We start from the raw sequence: 16,146 nt of genomic DNA, 5'->3' as shown, positions 1-16,146 counted from the left end.
CTGCATACAAATAAACATGTACTGCATACAAATATATTTTTGCAGGTATCAATCAGTTTGTTTCTATCAAACCTATATTAAATAATAGAAAAACATAATTCCTGTAGCCACACTTGTTAACCGTTTATACCCATCTTGGTATAGTCTATATATATATATATATATATATATATATATATATATATATATATCTACATGTTCTCACATAGTAGGCCCAGTTTGACATTACTCTTATCATATATATATATATATTTCTTTTTAACAATTTCTTGTTATTATATTTCATTAATAGAGAGCTAAAGAGTAATCAGTTATTAAATACTAATTTTTACTTTTTAATTAATTTAATTTAATTCAATTGTTGTTAATACTATATATTTAAAAATGTTTTTATGTTAATATTTAATCATGTATTTATATTAAAATAATATTATCTAATGACATTTAGTAGTTAATAATTAATACTGCTTTACCATATGATATGTTTACCACGTTCGTAGTTCCAACAACAGTAGTTCTTAAGGACTGTTTTTATTGGTAGTATTTATTGTCAGCATCTATTTGTCTTTTGTTAATGTTCGCTTTATCCCGTTTTTTAAAGATTTAATGATTATTACTATTTAAATAGAACTTGCAAGGTTGGTCAATATATTTACTTATTTATACACTGAGGCATTTGTGGAATTTGTGGAATTTTTTTTCATTTTTTCATTTTTTATTCATTGCTACTGCTCATTTCAACATTTGAAACTCTCCATTTGGCTGGATGGTTTATCAGCATTCAGATAGCAACCTTGCCTATGTTTATATACATCTAGTTATATAGGACACAAGTTTGTTATACTAATGGTCCTTTATATATGGGCTGACCTTTTAACACTATGTGATGATCTTGCACAACAGTTTCGTGTTTTAGTATTTTTGTATATTCTGTACGCATAATGCATATATATTCTTTCTGTATGTGCCACAGTTTGATGCATGAACAGTTTTTTATGAAATTACAGTGAAAGATCATGATTTCAACATTATGTATATTTTCCATGACTTTTATAAATATATGGTTTTTAAATATATGTTTTTTTGCACATTTTTATAGTATGTAATTGCTGGTATGAACGTAACATATATTGGCAAAACTGATTTATAATGGTTGTGTCTAGAATGCCTAAGCACTTTAACAGTTTTATTATTATGTGTTTTTTTGGGGGGAATTTTACTTTAAATGCGCTAGTTTCAATGCACTTTGGTACATTTCATTGTTTAACATTTCTAATTGATTGAATCAGTTAATCGGTTATTTAATTGAATTATTGTTGGCGTGCGCGCCAAAAGTTTTGTATAAAAGGGCTGTGGTTTTATTTTTAAAGTACATCTGAAGAAGCGTAGTCCACTACGCGAAAGCGCTCATTTTTTCTGTGTTATAATAAAGATGTTTTAGTTTTTACGGAGATTTTCCTCCTGTGGTGATTCCTTCTGGATCTGCTATTATTATTCGTTTCCATCCTTTCAGAAGGCATCTTTGTTTACCAGTTACAGTTCGATTTATATTTTTCCTGCCTGTTTATTGCTGTTTCTGGTTTTACTCATGGAGTAAGTTGACATTGAATTGGATTTTCACCCAGAGACGAGGACAACTACGATGCCGGCTTGGGACCTGCTTAAGCATTGTAAGGATAATCCTTTATTGACTCTGGAATTGACTAATAATCCGAATGCAACACCAGTATCGAGTAACGGTGAGAATATCACTGAATTTAATAGACTATGTAAAGAGTTTCAGGATTACCTGTATCAACTTCAAAGATATGCATGGCAAAGACTGCATTTGGAAGCGTGTCTTCATTTTAAGGTTGTGCCCAGAGGCATGCGTATCTTTTGCATGCCCACATATGGGGATAGTCATCCCGTCTTACTCAGGAAATGGCAGGACTTAAATATACAACTTGGTTTCAGCTATATAAAACTTTATTGGAATACTTTGCCCCACTTGAATCTGAGTTACGGAACAAAATAGACTTGCAACAAAGTAACATTCTTGAACACTTCAAATCAGAATATTTCACTAAGAGGCTGGAAAATATTTGGTCTCAGGTACACCTGTTTAGTGAAAGGTTAAAGCAAACCAAACACAGAAAGCTTGTGAGGGATGCTAATGATTTTGCTCTCGGCCAGGTGTTTCTCTGGCCAAGAACAGAGAATGTTCGCTCTATGGTGACATCTGATACAGTCTGTAGAGAAGAAACATCAGTTTTTCCAACTTCGGCAATGTCATGTTCCACTTCTGAACCCATTATTTCATCTTTTGCTTCCAGCTCCAAGAAAATTATAAGCAATGAAGTGCCATCCAATATTTCTACATTAAATAATTCTAATGGTGCCAATTTTCCCAGCGACACTCCACCCCCTAATCAACAAGCAGCTAAGACTTTTATTTTAGCAGGAGCAAAACCCAAAGTTACAGCCCCTGCCACAAGCTGTTTTTTACCTTTTCCGGTGAAACAGCAAACAGGGTGGAGAGGTCGTTCCAACAGCAGGGGCCCACGAAAGAGGAAAGGCTCAGAAGAGAAATACGGAGCAGTAAGGAAGCAAAGAAACTGAACTCTTTGGTATACAATTTGTCTGATACGGTTTTGTCTGAATCTGACACTTCGCTTCTTAATAAAGGTCTTAACTTTATTCCTTCTCAAACTAGCCACCTTAATGAGGTCTTAACTGACCTAAGATTATTTTGCCGCAATGTATCCTTAAAAGTCTTTTTCAGAGACAATAGTGCTATGCAAACTGATGCATTGAAAGACTTTTTTAAACGTAAAAGTAATTTTGTACCTTTGATGCCATATAATATAGAGTGTTTTCTGAAAATGTGCGAAAAAGATTTTTATGAGTGGTTTGCTCGGAACAGAAAGAGATGTAGTTTTTTTAATATTACTACAGAAGAACAAGGTTCACTCTTTAGGTTGAAAAGAAATGCTGAGATTACTATTAAGCCAGCGGATAAAGGTGGGGCGGTGGTGATATTGAATACTTCTGATTACATTAATACTATGTCCACCCTTCTGTCAGATAGGAGCACATACGATCTGGTTACTCATGATTTTGTGAAGAAAACCATCAAAAATATACAAGCAGACTTGTATGATTTATTAATGTGTGGCCAGATAAGCCACAAAAAGGTTATTCCTGTTCCCATGAGACCCATTGTCTCTAGTGAAAGGTGGATTACTTCGTCTATTTCCTCGTTCATAGAATGCCTCTTAAGACCCATTGTGAATGAAGTCCCTAATATTCTTAGAGACTCTTATCAGCTAATAGAATTTTTGAAGGGGTTCAAGTTAGATAAAACTGTGAACAATTATTTGCTTGTTACTATGGATGTAAAAGATTTATTTACATGCATTCTGAATGACTTAGGACTCCAAGCCATTAGAGAGGTTCTTGTCGCATGCTCTCATTATAGTAATAATAGACAGATTTTAGTTAATCATTTATTGGACCTTGTACTTAATAATAACATTTTTATATTTCAAGACAGTTATTATCTACAAAAATGGGGGGTTGCCATGGGCACCCCCTGTGCAAATAGTTACGCGAATCTCGTTGTATATCAATGGGAACGTAACTTCCTATTTAAACATGCACAATATAGGAAAATAAAATTATATAAGAGATTTGTGGATGACGTCCTTTTTATCTGGGAAGGCACTGAAGCAGAATGCATCCGTTTTATTAAGGACATAGAAACCACTACCCCTTTTTTAAGGTTCACTGTTGAAACCTCACATGAACAGGTGCACTTTCTAGATTTAACACTTAAATTTAATGCTAATGGAAGGATTATTACTTCCTTATACAGGAAACCTACCTGGAGGAACACATTACTGAGATATGAAAGTATGCACCCCAGGTTTACCTTTCGAGGCATTGTCCTTAGCCAGTTACACAAGATAGCTAGGATATGCAGTGATATTGAAACTTTACATTCTGAACTGGATAACCTTGAAACATTATTTAAAGAAAGAGGGTATACCAACAAAATTACTAGATGCAAACGGCAAATGTTTGATGCCACGAATGTTGACTCTTGCCCTGCACAGTGCGATGTGAGTCAGACTCCCCATACCATGAGATTTAGAAAGGGGACATTCACAGAGAAACTGTCTTATGTTACAAAATATACAAGTGATATTGCTTCTCTTAAAAAAATAGTCAGTAAGAACTGGAATATACTCATCATGGACCCCTTCACTAAGACTATAGTAGGTGATTACCCCAGATTCAGTTACAGAAATTGTAATAATCTAAAACAGTTGCTCTGTATAGAGAAAACTAATCTACACAGCACTGAAAGATCTGCACAAAATGGGACTTATCCCTGTGGCCACTGTCACATGTGTCCACATATTTCCAAGAATCTTTGTTTCACACATCCTGAGGGTTTTTTTACATTTGCACCGAAACGTTATTGTGATTGCAACAGTATTAATCTTGTCTATCTTGCAACGTGTGAAAATTGTGATGCATTCTATGTGGGTCTGACTAAGAGGAGACTAAGAGATAGGGTCTATAACCATCTTTATGATATCAAGAAAAGGCATGAGCAAAATGCTTTAGCAAAGCACATATTAGAATTTAAAACGCATACTTTCAGTTTTAAAGTTTTAGAGGTGGTTACTCAAAATTTTAGTGAAGGTGACAATATTAATCGATTGGCAAGTATTGAATTAAAATGGATTTTTATTTTAAAAGCGCATATTTTTCCAGGTATCAATCAGTTTGTTTCTATCAAACCTATATTAAATAATAGAAAAACATAATTCCTGTATCCACACTTGTTAACTGTTTATACCCATCTTGGTATAGTCTATATGTATATATATATATATATATATATATATATATATATATATATATATATACACATATATATATATATATATATATATATATATACATGTTCTCACATAGTAGGCCCAGTTTGACATTACTCTTATCATATATATATTTCTTTTTAAAAATTTCTTGTTATTGTATTTCATTAATAGAGAGCTAAAGAGTAATCAGTTATTAAATACTAATTTTTACTTTTTAATTAATTTAATTTAATTCAATTGTTGTTAATACTATATAATTTAAAAATAAATTTTATGTTAATATTTAATCATGTATTTATATTAAAATAATATTATCTAATGACATTTAGTAGTTAATAATTAATACTGATTTACCATATGATATGTTTACCACGTTCGTAGTTCCAACAACAGTAGTTCTTAAGGACTGTTTTTATTGGTAGTATTTATTGTCAGCATCTATTTGTCTTTTGTTAATGTTCGCTTTATCCCGTTTTTTAAAGATTCAACGATTATTACTATTTAAATAGAACTTGCAAGGTTGGTCAATATATTTACTTATTTATACACTGAGACATTTGTGGAATTTGTGGAATTTTTTTCATTTTTTTCATCTTTTCATTTTTTATTCATTGCTACTGCTCATTTCAACATTTGAAACTTTCTATTTGGCTGGATGGTTTATCAGCATTCAGATAGCAACCTTGCCTATGTTTATATACATCTAGTTATATAGGACACACGTTTGTTATACTAACGGTCCTTTATATATGGGCTGACCTTTTAACACTATGTGATGATCTTGCACAACAGTTTCGTGTTTTAGTATTTTTGTATATTCTGTACGCATAATGCATATATATTCTTTCTGTATGTGCCACAGTTTGATGCATGAACAGTTTTTTATGAAATTACAGTGTAAGATCATGATTTCAACATTATGTATATTTTCCATGATTTTTATAAATATATGGTTTTTAAATATACGTTTTTTTTGCACATTTTTATAGTATGTAATTGCTGGTATGAACGTAACATATATTGGCAAAACTGATTTATAATGGTTGTGTCTAGAATGCCTAAGCACTTTAACAGTTTTATTATTATGTGGTTTTTTTGGGGAATTTTACTTTAAATGCACTAGTTTCAATGCACTTTGGTACATTTCATTGTTTAACATTTCTAATTGATTAAATCAGTTAATCAGTTATTTAATTGAATTATTGTTGGCGTGCGCACCAAAAGTTTTGTATAAAAGGGCTGTGGTTTTATTTTTAAAGTACATCTGAAGAAGTGTAGTCCACTACGCGAAAGCGCTCATTTTTTCTGTGTTATAATAAAGATGTTTTAGTTTTTACGGAGATTTTCCTCCTGTGGTGATTCCTTCTGGATCTGCTATTATTATCTATTAGATGCCCTTAAAGAGATCATCAAGGGCATGCATGATGACGACACTATAATCCCTTTGAACTTGAGAAGCCCAAGGCATTTGACACAAATTCACACTGATGTATACACTCAGCACTATCAGATGTGGCCATATACACCTATATCACCAAGTGGTTAGACCAGTGCATCACATACATGGCATCTAAATATGTTGACATGTCTGAAGTGACCTACATTTCAGGTCCAGTGATCAGGTCCATACATCAGGGCTGCCTGCTAGGCCCTTTCCTGTCCCTTATTTAAGCAATGGACATCATAGATGACATACACATCCTGTGTAAGAACAGCTGCCTGAAGGAATACAGATTGTGGGCAATCATTGACTCCAACTCTGATATTAGTATAATAAAGACAGCATCAACACACACCAAAGATTGCTGCCACAGCCATGACAACACCTGCAATGACAAGAAAACATGGGTGGATTTCTTATGTCAGGAAAACAAACAGACAACCCAAGTATAATGTTGACATCACACCCTATAAACAGGTCAATAGGTATGTGACATGTGTCCTAGGGTAGATGGTAAATGGAACATCCACCAGCATGTGGTCACAATGCTGACTAATCCCTTGTATGTAAAACAACTACTGAGTATGTAAAGGACAGCCACATCAGAGGCTATAATGCCTCTACAGTTCCTAGCCTTCATCACAGCAATAATTGAGTACAATGCACCCTTCTTCATGTACCTCCCTACATATCTTCCACTGTTGTGTAACTGAGGTGTACCACCTTTGTCACAGTGAGCTGTCACACAGCTTATTGACCATACCTAGGTATTCTTTTTGTGGCATAAACATTACAGTCTCACGGTGGGAAATCCCCATCAAGTTGTTACACCAGAATCATGTGTGCTACCTGTTCTGGTGATGCACACTGTACATACATTGGTATTTGACAACATTAATGGCATGAATAACATTTGTGACAGTGTGGATTGTGTCATATATGTGTATATATATATATATATATATATATATATATATATATATCTATGCCATGCACACCAGTCAACAAGGCTGTATTGATCATAATGTCACATTCAGGTATACCAGTGTCCCTCCTAACACCTCCAGCAGATGTTACAGTGCCAGGACATTGTGCATGATTACCCCCACACTCTGTGAGGGTAATCACAGTGTGCGTGATTACCCTCACAGAGTGTGGACATATTATAATAGCTGTACAAGTGTGTTGTGCAGAATCATCTCTGATCACTCTAAATCACATATGCTATGTCAGAGGCATGAGATTACTGGTTGTATTATTCTGATAATGTCCATGATTGTGACTGCTTCTTTTAATGTTGTCCATGAGCATTTACCTGTGTTCCACTTACTGGAGACCTCTGCTGAGATTACACTGATATTCAGGCAAATCCATTTGCACAGCTTCACAATATGCACCCTAGCCCAATTGTATGTCAGATCCCTGATAGATGTCCTCTGCATTATTTATGTAAGGATGATTATCTCACACAAGCATCCTCCCCATTGTTATGTCACCTTGTGTGATAGTCACATAATGCTCATTTTCGCTGTGCAGTCCCTACTGTGCCATATTGATATGTGATTGGTATTGCTGCTACAACTGTCTTCCATTGACATGCCTTCATCTGCTGTACATTAGGTTGTTTCACCTGTGTGTCCCTATTCAATACACATACTTCCCCTGAGTGTTTATTTTACATGGCAAGCCATGTACCCTTACAGATCATTTACACAGCTTCAGTACAGAATGCCAGGAATGGGATTTCACAATACTCTGCACTGTAAATATGCTGTCCTGTACTGTGTTTGGACCATATACTCAACATTCATACCTCTCAATTTTCCAAATTTTCACAGAATGTCCAGTTGTGTTCCTTATCAAAATGTGTGGCTTTCTGCCATATCACTGGGATAATCTCAGGACTGATGTGACTCAATAATTACATACATTTGAGTTTCAGACTTCAAATTGTTCAGAACATATATTTTAAAACAAACCCCTGGTTATTCTAACACATTGCTATAGGGCAAATATGTCAAATATGTCCCTTTTTCTGGGTTATTGTTCCCCTGTTATACTGGTCTTTGTCCAGATGTCATACACTAAGAGATTGAAAGCTATCTGTGAAGCCCTGGTGATCATTGTAGCATTCCATGCAAAACCGTGAACCTTCAGTGTTCTGATTTAAACAGAGTGCTATCCATGTTCGCTTACAGTATTGCCAGCCACAAAACCTCACTTATTTACATTTAAACATAGTGCGCAGCATGACTATGCAATGAGTGCTGCTGCTCACCACGCATCACCACATACACATGTAAACTCCATGTAGGGTTTGTGCGAAGCCTACACAGAGTTTATTGACTCTCAATGAATATGTAAACAAAGGTTATTATATTAAATATTTTGGATTAAGCACAGGTGAGAATTAATATAATAAACTATACACCAATGTAATTACAGATCTTTTACCTACATTTATGACATAACACAATAAATCAAATCAATAACTTCCAATTACCTATACTCTGGTTTAAACACAAGTGAGAATTAAAAACATGTACTGCATACAAATATAATTACAAATCTATTATATAATGAATGGCATAATGCAATCTCTCTCTCGGTTCCATTTCGTGCCTCAGCACATCGGGCAATGAGCGCTCACCAGCACTCGCTGTTTCTGTAGTGGTTATGGGTTTTACTGGGCTGGATTGCTAGCCCAGCACCCAACCCTCCTCCTATGCATGCACATGAGGTTGGGCCTGCACTACACACACACACACACACACACACACACACACACACACACACACACACACACACACACACACACACACATACACACACACACACACACACACACACTCACTCAAACCTATGGCCAATTTAGAGTGTCCAGTCACCATACAGCATGGCTTTATAATGTGGGAGGAAACCAGAGCACCTGGAGGAATCCCATGTAAACACAGGGAGGACATGCAGACTCCACACAGAAGGCACCCCAGCCAAGAATCGAAACAGGGAACCTCTTGCTGTGAGACAACAATGCTAACTGCTGAGCCACTGTGCTGCCCCATAATACAATAAATCAAATAAAATAACATTTGGCTAATGTTCTGTATGGCTTAAGGTCAGTACCTCTAAATGATGAAATCAATAAACTCACCATTATTTCCCAGTTAGCTGGAGTATTGGCTTTGAGTTTAACAGTGAATCTCACAATATGTGAAATGTACATCTCTACAGCATCAATGGTTAACCTGACAGATTAGTTTTAGTGGAAGGGAATCAACTCTACGGCTAATGCAAGAAAGTGCAGTGTATGTTGAACCAAAATATTAGTATAGCAACAGGAACAGTGTACTCAATGATTGATTTATATAATACCGTTTGTTAGGATAAGAAAGGTACACAAATCTATTCTACTTAATTTACCTTGCAACATATTTACTGCTGCTGCTCCACAAATGGCATCTTAAATATATGTCATTCTTTTGTGTACCTTCCACAAGAAATTATGTAGCATTGTATTTATACCATGTCAGGATCTCCCAGGTCACCCTTTATTTTGAAGAAAAAATGCTGCAAGGTACCAATAAAGGCTGTCCTCCTTGTCAAATGTATATACTCCAAAAAGCGATAACCAAGTTACATACACAAACTTTTATTACGAACCAAGCAAAATAAAAACAGATTTAGCGCTTTTATCTTTTAAGGTGGAGACTTCATCAGAATCATCTGCTTTACCATACTTCCATCATTTAAATAGTGTTGAAATACATTCCATTGGTTGGTCAATTAATGAACTACTTTTAACCCATAAAGGGTCCAATAGATTATAATATGTGAAGTTCATATTACTATTTGTATTTTGTGATATAAATAGCTAAATATAACATTAAAATACATAAATAAATGCAGAGCAATAAATACTAATTTGTTTCAAACACAATAAAAACACCCTACTACAGTTCCTAAACACAGTAAATTATATAACACTAAGCATAACAATAAAGCACAGGTTAAAATTTTCCAATAACAGTATCTCATTGTACAAAAATTACTATAGTGCATTGCATTTCTTTTCCTAAAATTCATATTTAAAAAAAATATATATTTATATATATATATATATATATATATATATATATATATATATATATATATATATATAAATGGATTAATAATTAAATACATTGTTAATAATCCTAAAATTCATAAAATTCATAAATAAAACCATCTATTTATAATAAATTGTTAAATATAAAATGTTAAAGAATCCGGAATCAAATCCGACAACCCTCCTATGCAGAAGTGACGGGGAGTCAACATATGTGTTAGCAGGGTAGGGGGAGATTCAGGAGATAAAAGATAATATACCTACAGGTATTACAACAAGCTTAGAAAGTTTACCAATAAATTTAGAAAATTCATTAACAATTTTAATAGATCAACAAGATGCATATGGAACATACACAGAGGAGAATGAGATAAATGCACAGGATATAGTGAAAGACAAAGGGAAGGTGACAGTGCATACACAGAATAATTTTAACATTTATAATTATAACGATTTCATGGTCATTGACAACTATTTTAATTTATTTGTAAAGGTATTTAGCTTTGTGCCAACAAAAACACCTAGGATAGAAGAAATTATACTAGATATAAAACTTTTTACCAGGAAATTAAATTTGACATGTATGTTTAAGGACAACCCACAATATACACAGGGGAATATGCTGAAGAAAAGAAGTACCTTTAACCCCCCTCTGCAACAGGATATATATAATTTTGAAATGTGTGTTACAAGTATGGTAAGGAATGAATATGCTAAGAAGAAGGTGACTAGAAGTAATTTAACAACACAAAAAAAAGAAATACTCCAAGAATTAAGTAACAATGGGAGAATTAGGGTTATGAAACCCGACAAAGGGGGTGGGGTAGTGCTAATGGATCAATGGGATTACACTAATAGGATGTTAAATATTTTGGATACAGACAATAGGTATGGTATTATTTCAAGGTATTAACTAAATATATCATACAAAAGAATAGACCTGATGTTAGAAGATAATATATTACAAGGGTTGATAGATATTAATTTATTTAATTTTCTTAGTGTACCCAAACCAGTAATACCAGCAATCTTTGGCATCCCCAAAATACATAAGGGATTGGAAAATCCCCCTTTGAGACCCATAGTTACTTCACAAGAGTCAAAAACCCAACCTTTAGCTATATATGTGGACACAAAACTAAAGAAGTTTTACCCCAAGTATCCACATATTTTGGTGGACTCATGGGATTTCTTAAATAAAATTGGTACTAGTCCATTCAAGGACAATTTTGTATTCCTAACAATAGATGTTAAGGATTTATTTTCGGTAATACCTCATAGTGAAGGTTTGAAATGGTTTGAAAAAATGCTTGTTGAATTTGAATTCTTGACCCTGGATGAATTTAAACTAGTACTAGAGAATATGGAGCTAGTATTGAAATATAATTATATTTATTTTCAGGGGGACATATACCATCAATTAGATGGGGTGGCAATGGGCTCGGCATGTGCCCCTATATATGCCAATATAATTATGTTATATTGGGAACAACGACATGTATTTAAGTCCAGATTTTGTCACAATATTGTGAGGTATTACCATTTTTTGGATGATATTTTCATCTTATGGGGAGGTACACAGGAGATAATATATGAATTTATGGATTTTATAAATCATAGTACTGATTTTTTACAATTTACTTTTGAAACTAAAATGGATGAAATACATTATTTAGATGTTAGGATTAATAAAGATTATGAAAACAAGACATATACAGATCCAACATATATAGAAAGGAATGTTATTCCAACTCATACTTGCACTACCAAAGTGATCACCCCCATTACCTTAAAAAGAATATCATAAAGGGGCAGATGATTAGAGTGGCAAGAATGACATCAGACAGGAAGGACTTCATGAAAGAAGTGGATAATGTTCAAAATATGTTTAAGGAAAGGGGGTACCCAGATATGATAATCGAGACTATTAAGAAAGAAGTAATAGAAAAATGGGGTACGGAGTATTTACTACTATTGACTAATGGACATATTATAAGAAACAGTGAATTAAAGAACAATATACAACAACTTGGAACACAACTACCCTATTTAACATTGACTTACCATGCAGAAATGGGGTGGATAAAGAAATGTATTAATGGGATTTGGAATGTGTTTAGTAGAATGCCAGCATTTGGAATTTGGAATGTGTTTAGTAGAATGCCAACATTTGGAATGTGTTTAGTAGAATGCCAACATTTTAAATTGAGTTGCTGGCTACTGAGACTTGTCTGCATATATCAACTGGACACAAGCTGATTTAAGTATATTTTTCTGCACTTATTTAAGATTTGAGTCAGTAAATATTGTGTGTCTTTGATTCAGTAAATATCGTGCCTCTGTCTCTCTGCAGTTAAGGTGCCTGAAGTGTGAAAAAGTGTAGCCATCTGAGTTCACTGAAAGTTGTTAGACTGCTTTGAAATTCCTTTGTTAGTGTTAGTTAGCTTGGGGGTTTCTGCTAGCATTAAAATCTGTGTTGGTTACATTTGTAGTAATCATTTTAAATCGAGTTGCTGGCTACTGAGACTTGTCTGCATATATCAACTGGACACAAGCTGATTTAAGTATATTTTTCTGCACTTTTTTTAGATTTGAGTCAGTAAATACTGTGTATCTTTGATTCAGTAAATATTGTGTCTCTGTCTCTCTGCAGTTAGTTCCCCACTCCCCCTCCCTGTTTCTTGTTGTGGTGTTAATTTTGGTGGCTTTGGAATTGCCTGTCCCTGCTGTAAATCTCTTTTTGCACACTCCTCCTGGACCCATCTCATTTGCTCACTCAACTGAGTACAGTGAGATCATATTTTGATTTTGGATACTCCTACCAATCCCATCTCCTCAGCGGTGTACAGAGAGAGCACTTGGGAAGGGCATTCCCCTATAGTATCTTAATCTGCTCTGTTTCCTCCGTCTCACAAAATAAATAAATAAATAAATTTTGCACTTCATCTGCCTTACTGTATTTGTGTCTCTTCCTACTTTATTACCTTATTTTGTTTTTGCCTCTTCTTAAAAGTACTCAATTGAATTTATTCTGCTGCCTTTATTACTGCTTGTTAGTAGCCTGATTAAATTGTAACTGTTATTCTAAGGCCCTCAGTTTAAGCACTTTGGCTTCAATCCAGTTGTTTTACATTAAGAAGGTTTGTGGTCTGCACTGTTGTGGCAGGACAGGTAACGTACATCCTTCTTAGTTGGGAACTGCTGAATGAAGGCTCAGTGTCTGTTATTCTAAACGTGTATTAGTTCTGGGTTAAGGACTTGGGCTTCAGGCCAGTTATTTTACATTAAGAAGGTTTGTGGTCTGCACTCTTGTGGGAGGAGAGGCTAGATTCTGCCCTTCTGAGCTGGGAATTTCTGGTTAAAGGCTTATTGCCCATGCTTACTTGAACTGTTTCTTTCTGAAATTGGTATGCTTTGTTTGCTGTAGCATAGACTAGATTCAGGCCGGCTGAATCTAGCTTTGTTTGTATAACTTGTGCACTGATCTAGGCCGTCTTTTTTGGAGAAGGTTTCTCTGTACCCTAGTGGCAGGACTGTACAGTTAGAACTTGTCTGATTGAAGACTGCTGGAACAGGGCTCAGTTTTAAGCTTTTTAACTGGTTAATTGGGTAAAGTGTTGTTTTGATTGTATCTGCTCTATTTTCTGGAAAAATATATATATGTATATACTTGTTTCTCGCCTTTCTGAACTAGTATAGTCCAGTTTTCATGTTATTGCTGAATCCAGGGCTGTGTTACAAATTTCTGTGTTGCCATACCTTACTTGGGTAGAAGGAAGTTTCTCTGTTCACCTGTGAGAGAGGGGAGCTTTGAGCAGGCCATCTGTCCCTGGAGGAGTGGTTTCAGCCCAGAAGTTAGTAGTTTATTTGGCCTTTTTGGGCTAATTTTTATTTGTATCTGCTCTATTTTCTGAAAAAAAATTATATACTTGTTTCCCACCTTTCTGAACTAGTATAGTCCAGTTTTCAGGTTATTGCTGAATCCAGGGTTGTGTTACAAGTTTCTGTGTTGCCATTACCTTACTTGGATAGAAGGAAGTTTCTCTGTTCACCTATGAGAGAGGGGAGCTTTGAGCAGCCTATCTGTCCCTGGAGGAGTGGTTTCAGCCCATAAGTTAGTAGTTTATTGTCCATTTTGGGCTAATTTCTATCTCTTTCACTTTCCTGCTACAAAAACCTTATTTGCACAGTTTTTACGGTTGTAATCCGCTCAGCAAGTGCCTTCCAGGTGTTCTGCAGAGTCTACAGCAGCAGAGAGACAAAAGAGTGACTTTGGAGTGATTAAGTATCACTTTTCTGCTTTTCTTGCTGTCTTAACTAATTCCGCCTAAAATGCCAGTTTTTTTTAGCAAAACTGTGATTTTAAAAGTTTGTTATTGTATACAACTCCGCACAGCTCCTCGTGGTGTCCTGCAGAGTGATACAGGCATCAGAGAGACCCAAGAGAGACTTTTCCAGATTTAAGTATTTTTTTCTCTGTTTTTTTGCTCCGACTGCCTTTTCCCACCTAAAAAGTGAATTTCTAAGTCGCTTTTGTATTGTATAACTGTTGTAGGCTACACACTAAAGTGCACTAGCCTGTTTATAGCATTTACAGTGTTTTCTGTGTGTTTTTCTGCTGTTTCCTGAAGAAAAACAAAAAAAAAAACAAAAAAATATTCTCTTTTCCCGCCTTTGCTGAACTAGATTAGTCCAGATTTCAGGTTTTGCTGAATGTATTAAACTGTGGTATAGTTTCCTGTGTTGCCCATATCCTTACTTGGATAAGAGGAAGCTTCTCTGTTCACCAGTGAGAGTGGGGAGCTTTGAGCAGCCTATCTGTACCTGGAGGAGTGGTCTCAGCCCTGAAACCAGTAGCTTATTGGCCGTTTTGGGTCAATTCCTATCTCTTTCAGTTTCCCTGCTTTAAAAATCTTGTTTTTTTCCCACTTTCTGAAATTTAAGAAAGTTCAGTTACAGATTTGCTGTTCTGAACTGTTTGTAAGTTTCTTGGAGGCCAGTGCTTGCTTGGGCTAAAGGGAAGTCTCTGTGTTCACCACTGGCAGTGGTTAACACTGAGCAGCCTGCCTGTCCCTGTAGGAGTGGTTACTACCTAGAAGCTGTAGTTTTATTGGCCATTTTGGGTCAATTCCAAACTCCTTGATCTCTCTCTCTTGAAACCCTGCTGCCTCGTGGTTTTGGCATCTTTCCAGGCTTGATAGTTGTTGCTGAAGCTCCTACCAAGGGGAGAAAATGCTGAGAGAAGAAAGGAGCCACTTTTGAGATTTTAAGTATTTTCTTCTGATTTTTTGTTTAAAATTACTGCTTTGCCGCCTACTTTTCGGCGTTTTCTGGCTTGCTAAAGTTGATGTTTGTATAAGAAACAGTATTTAGAACACATCTAGAGCCTGTTTACTGCATTTCCTGTGTTGCACTTAATTTAAAATCAGTTTTCTTAAAATTGCATTTGACCTGACTCTGGCCGAGCACTCAAGTGTGGGGTCATTTATTGCACTGTTCTGACTGTTTTGCTACTTGTGTATTTCTGCTACCTTTAAACTAAAACAAAAAAAACAAAAAATCTTGCTTTTTTCCCACTTTCTGAAATTTAAGAAAGTTCAGTTACAGATTTGCTGTTCTGAACTGTTTGTAAGTTTCTTGGAGGCCAGTGCTTGCTTGGGCTAAAGGGAAGTCTCTGTGTTCACAAGTGATAATGGTTAACACTGAGCAGCCTGCCTGGCCCTGTA

The sequence above is a fragment of the Protopterus annectens genome, chromosome 7.part0 (genome assembly GCF_019279795.1).
Source record: "Protopterus annectens isolate FY-2018-M chromosome 7.part0, PAN1.0, whole genome shotgun sequence".
In the NCBI taxonomy this organism is placed as follows: Eukaryota; Metazoa; Chordata; order Ceratodontiformes; family Protopteridae; genus Protopterus; species Protopterus annectens.
Note: the sequence above shows the minus strand (reverse complement) of the source record.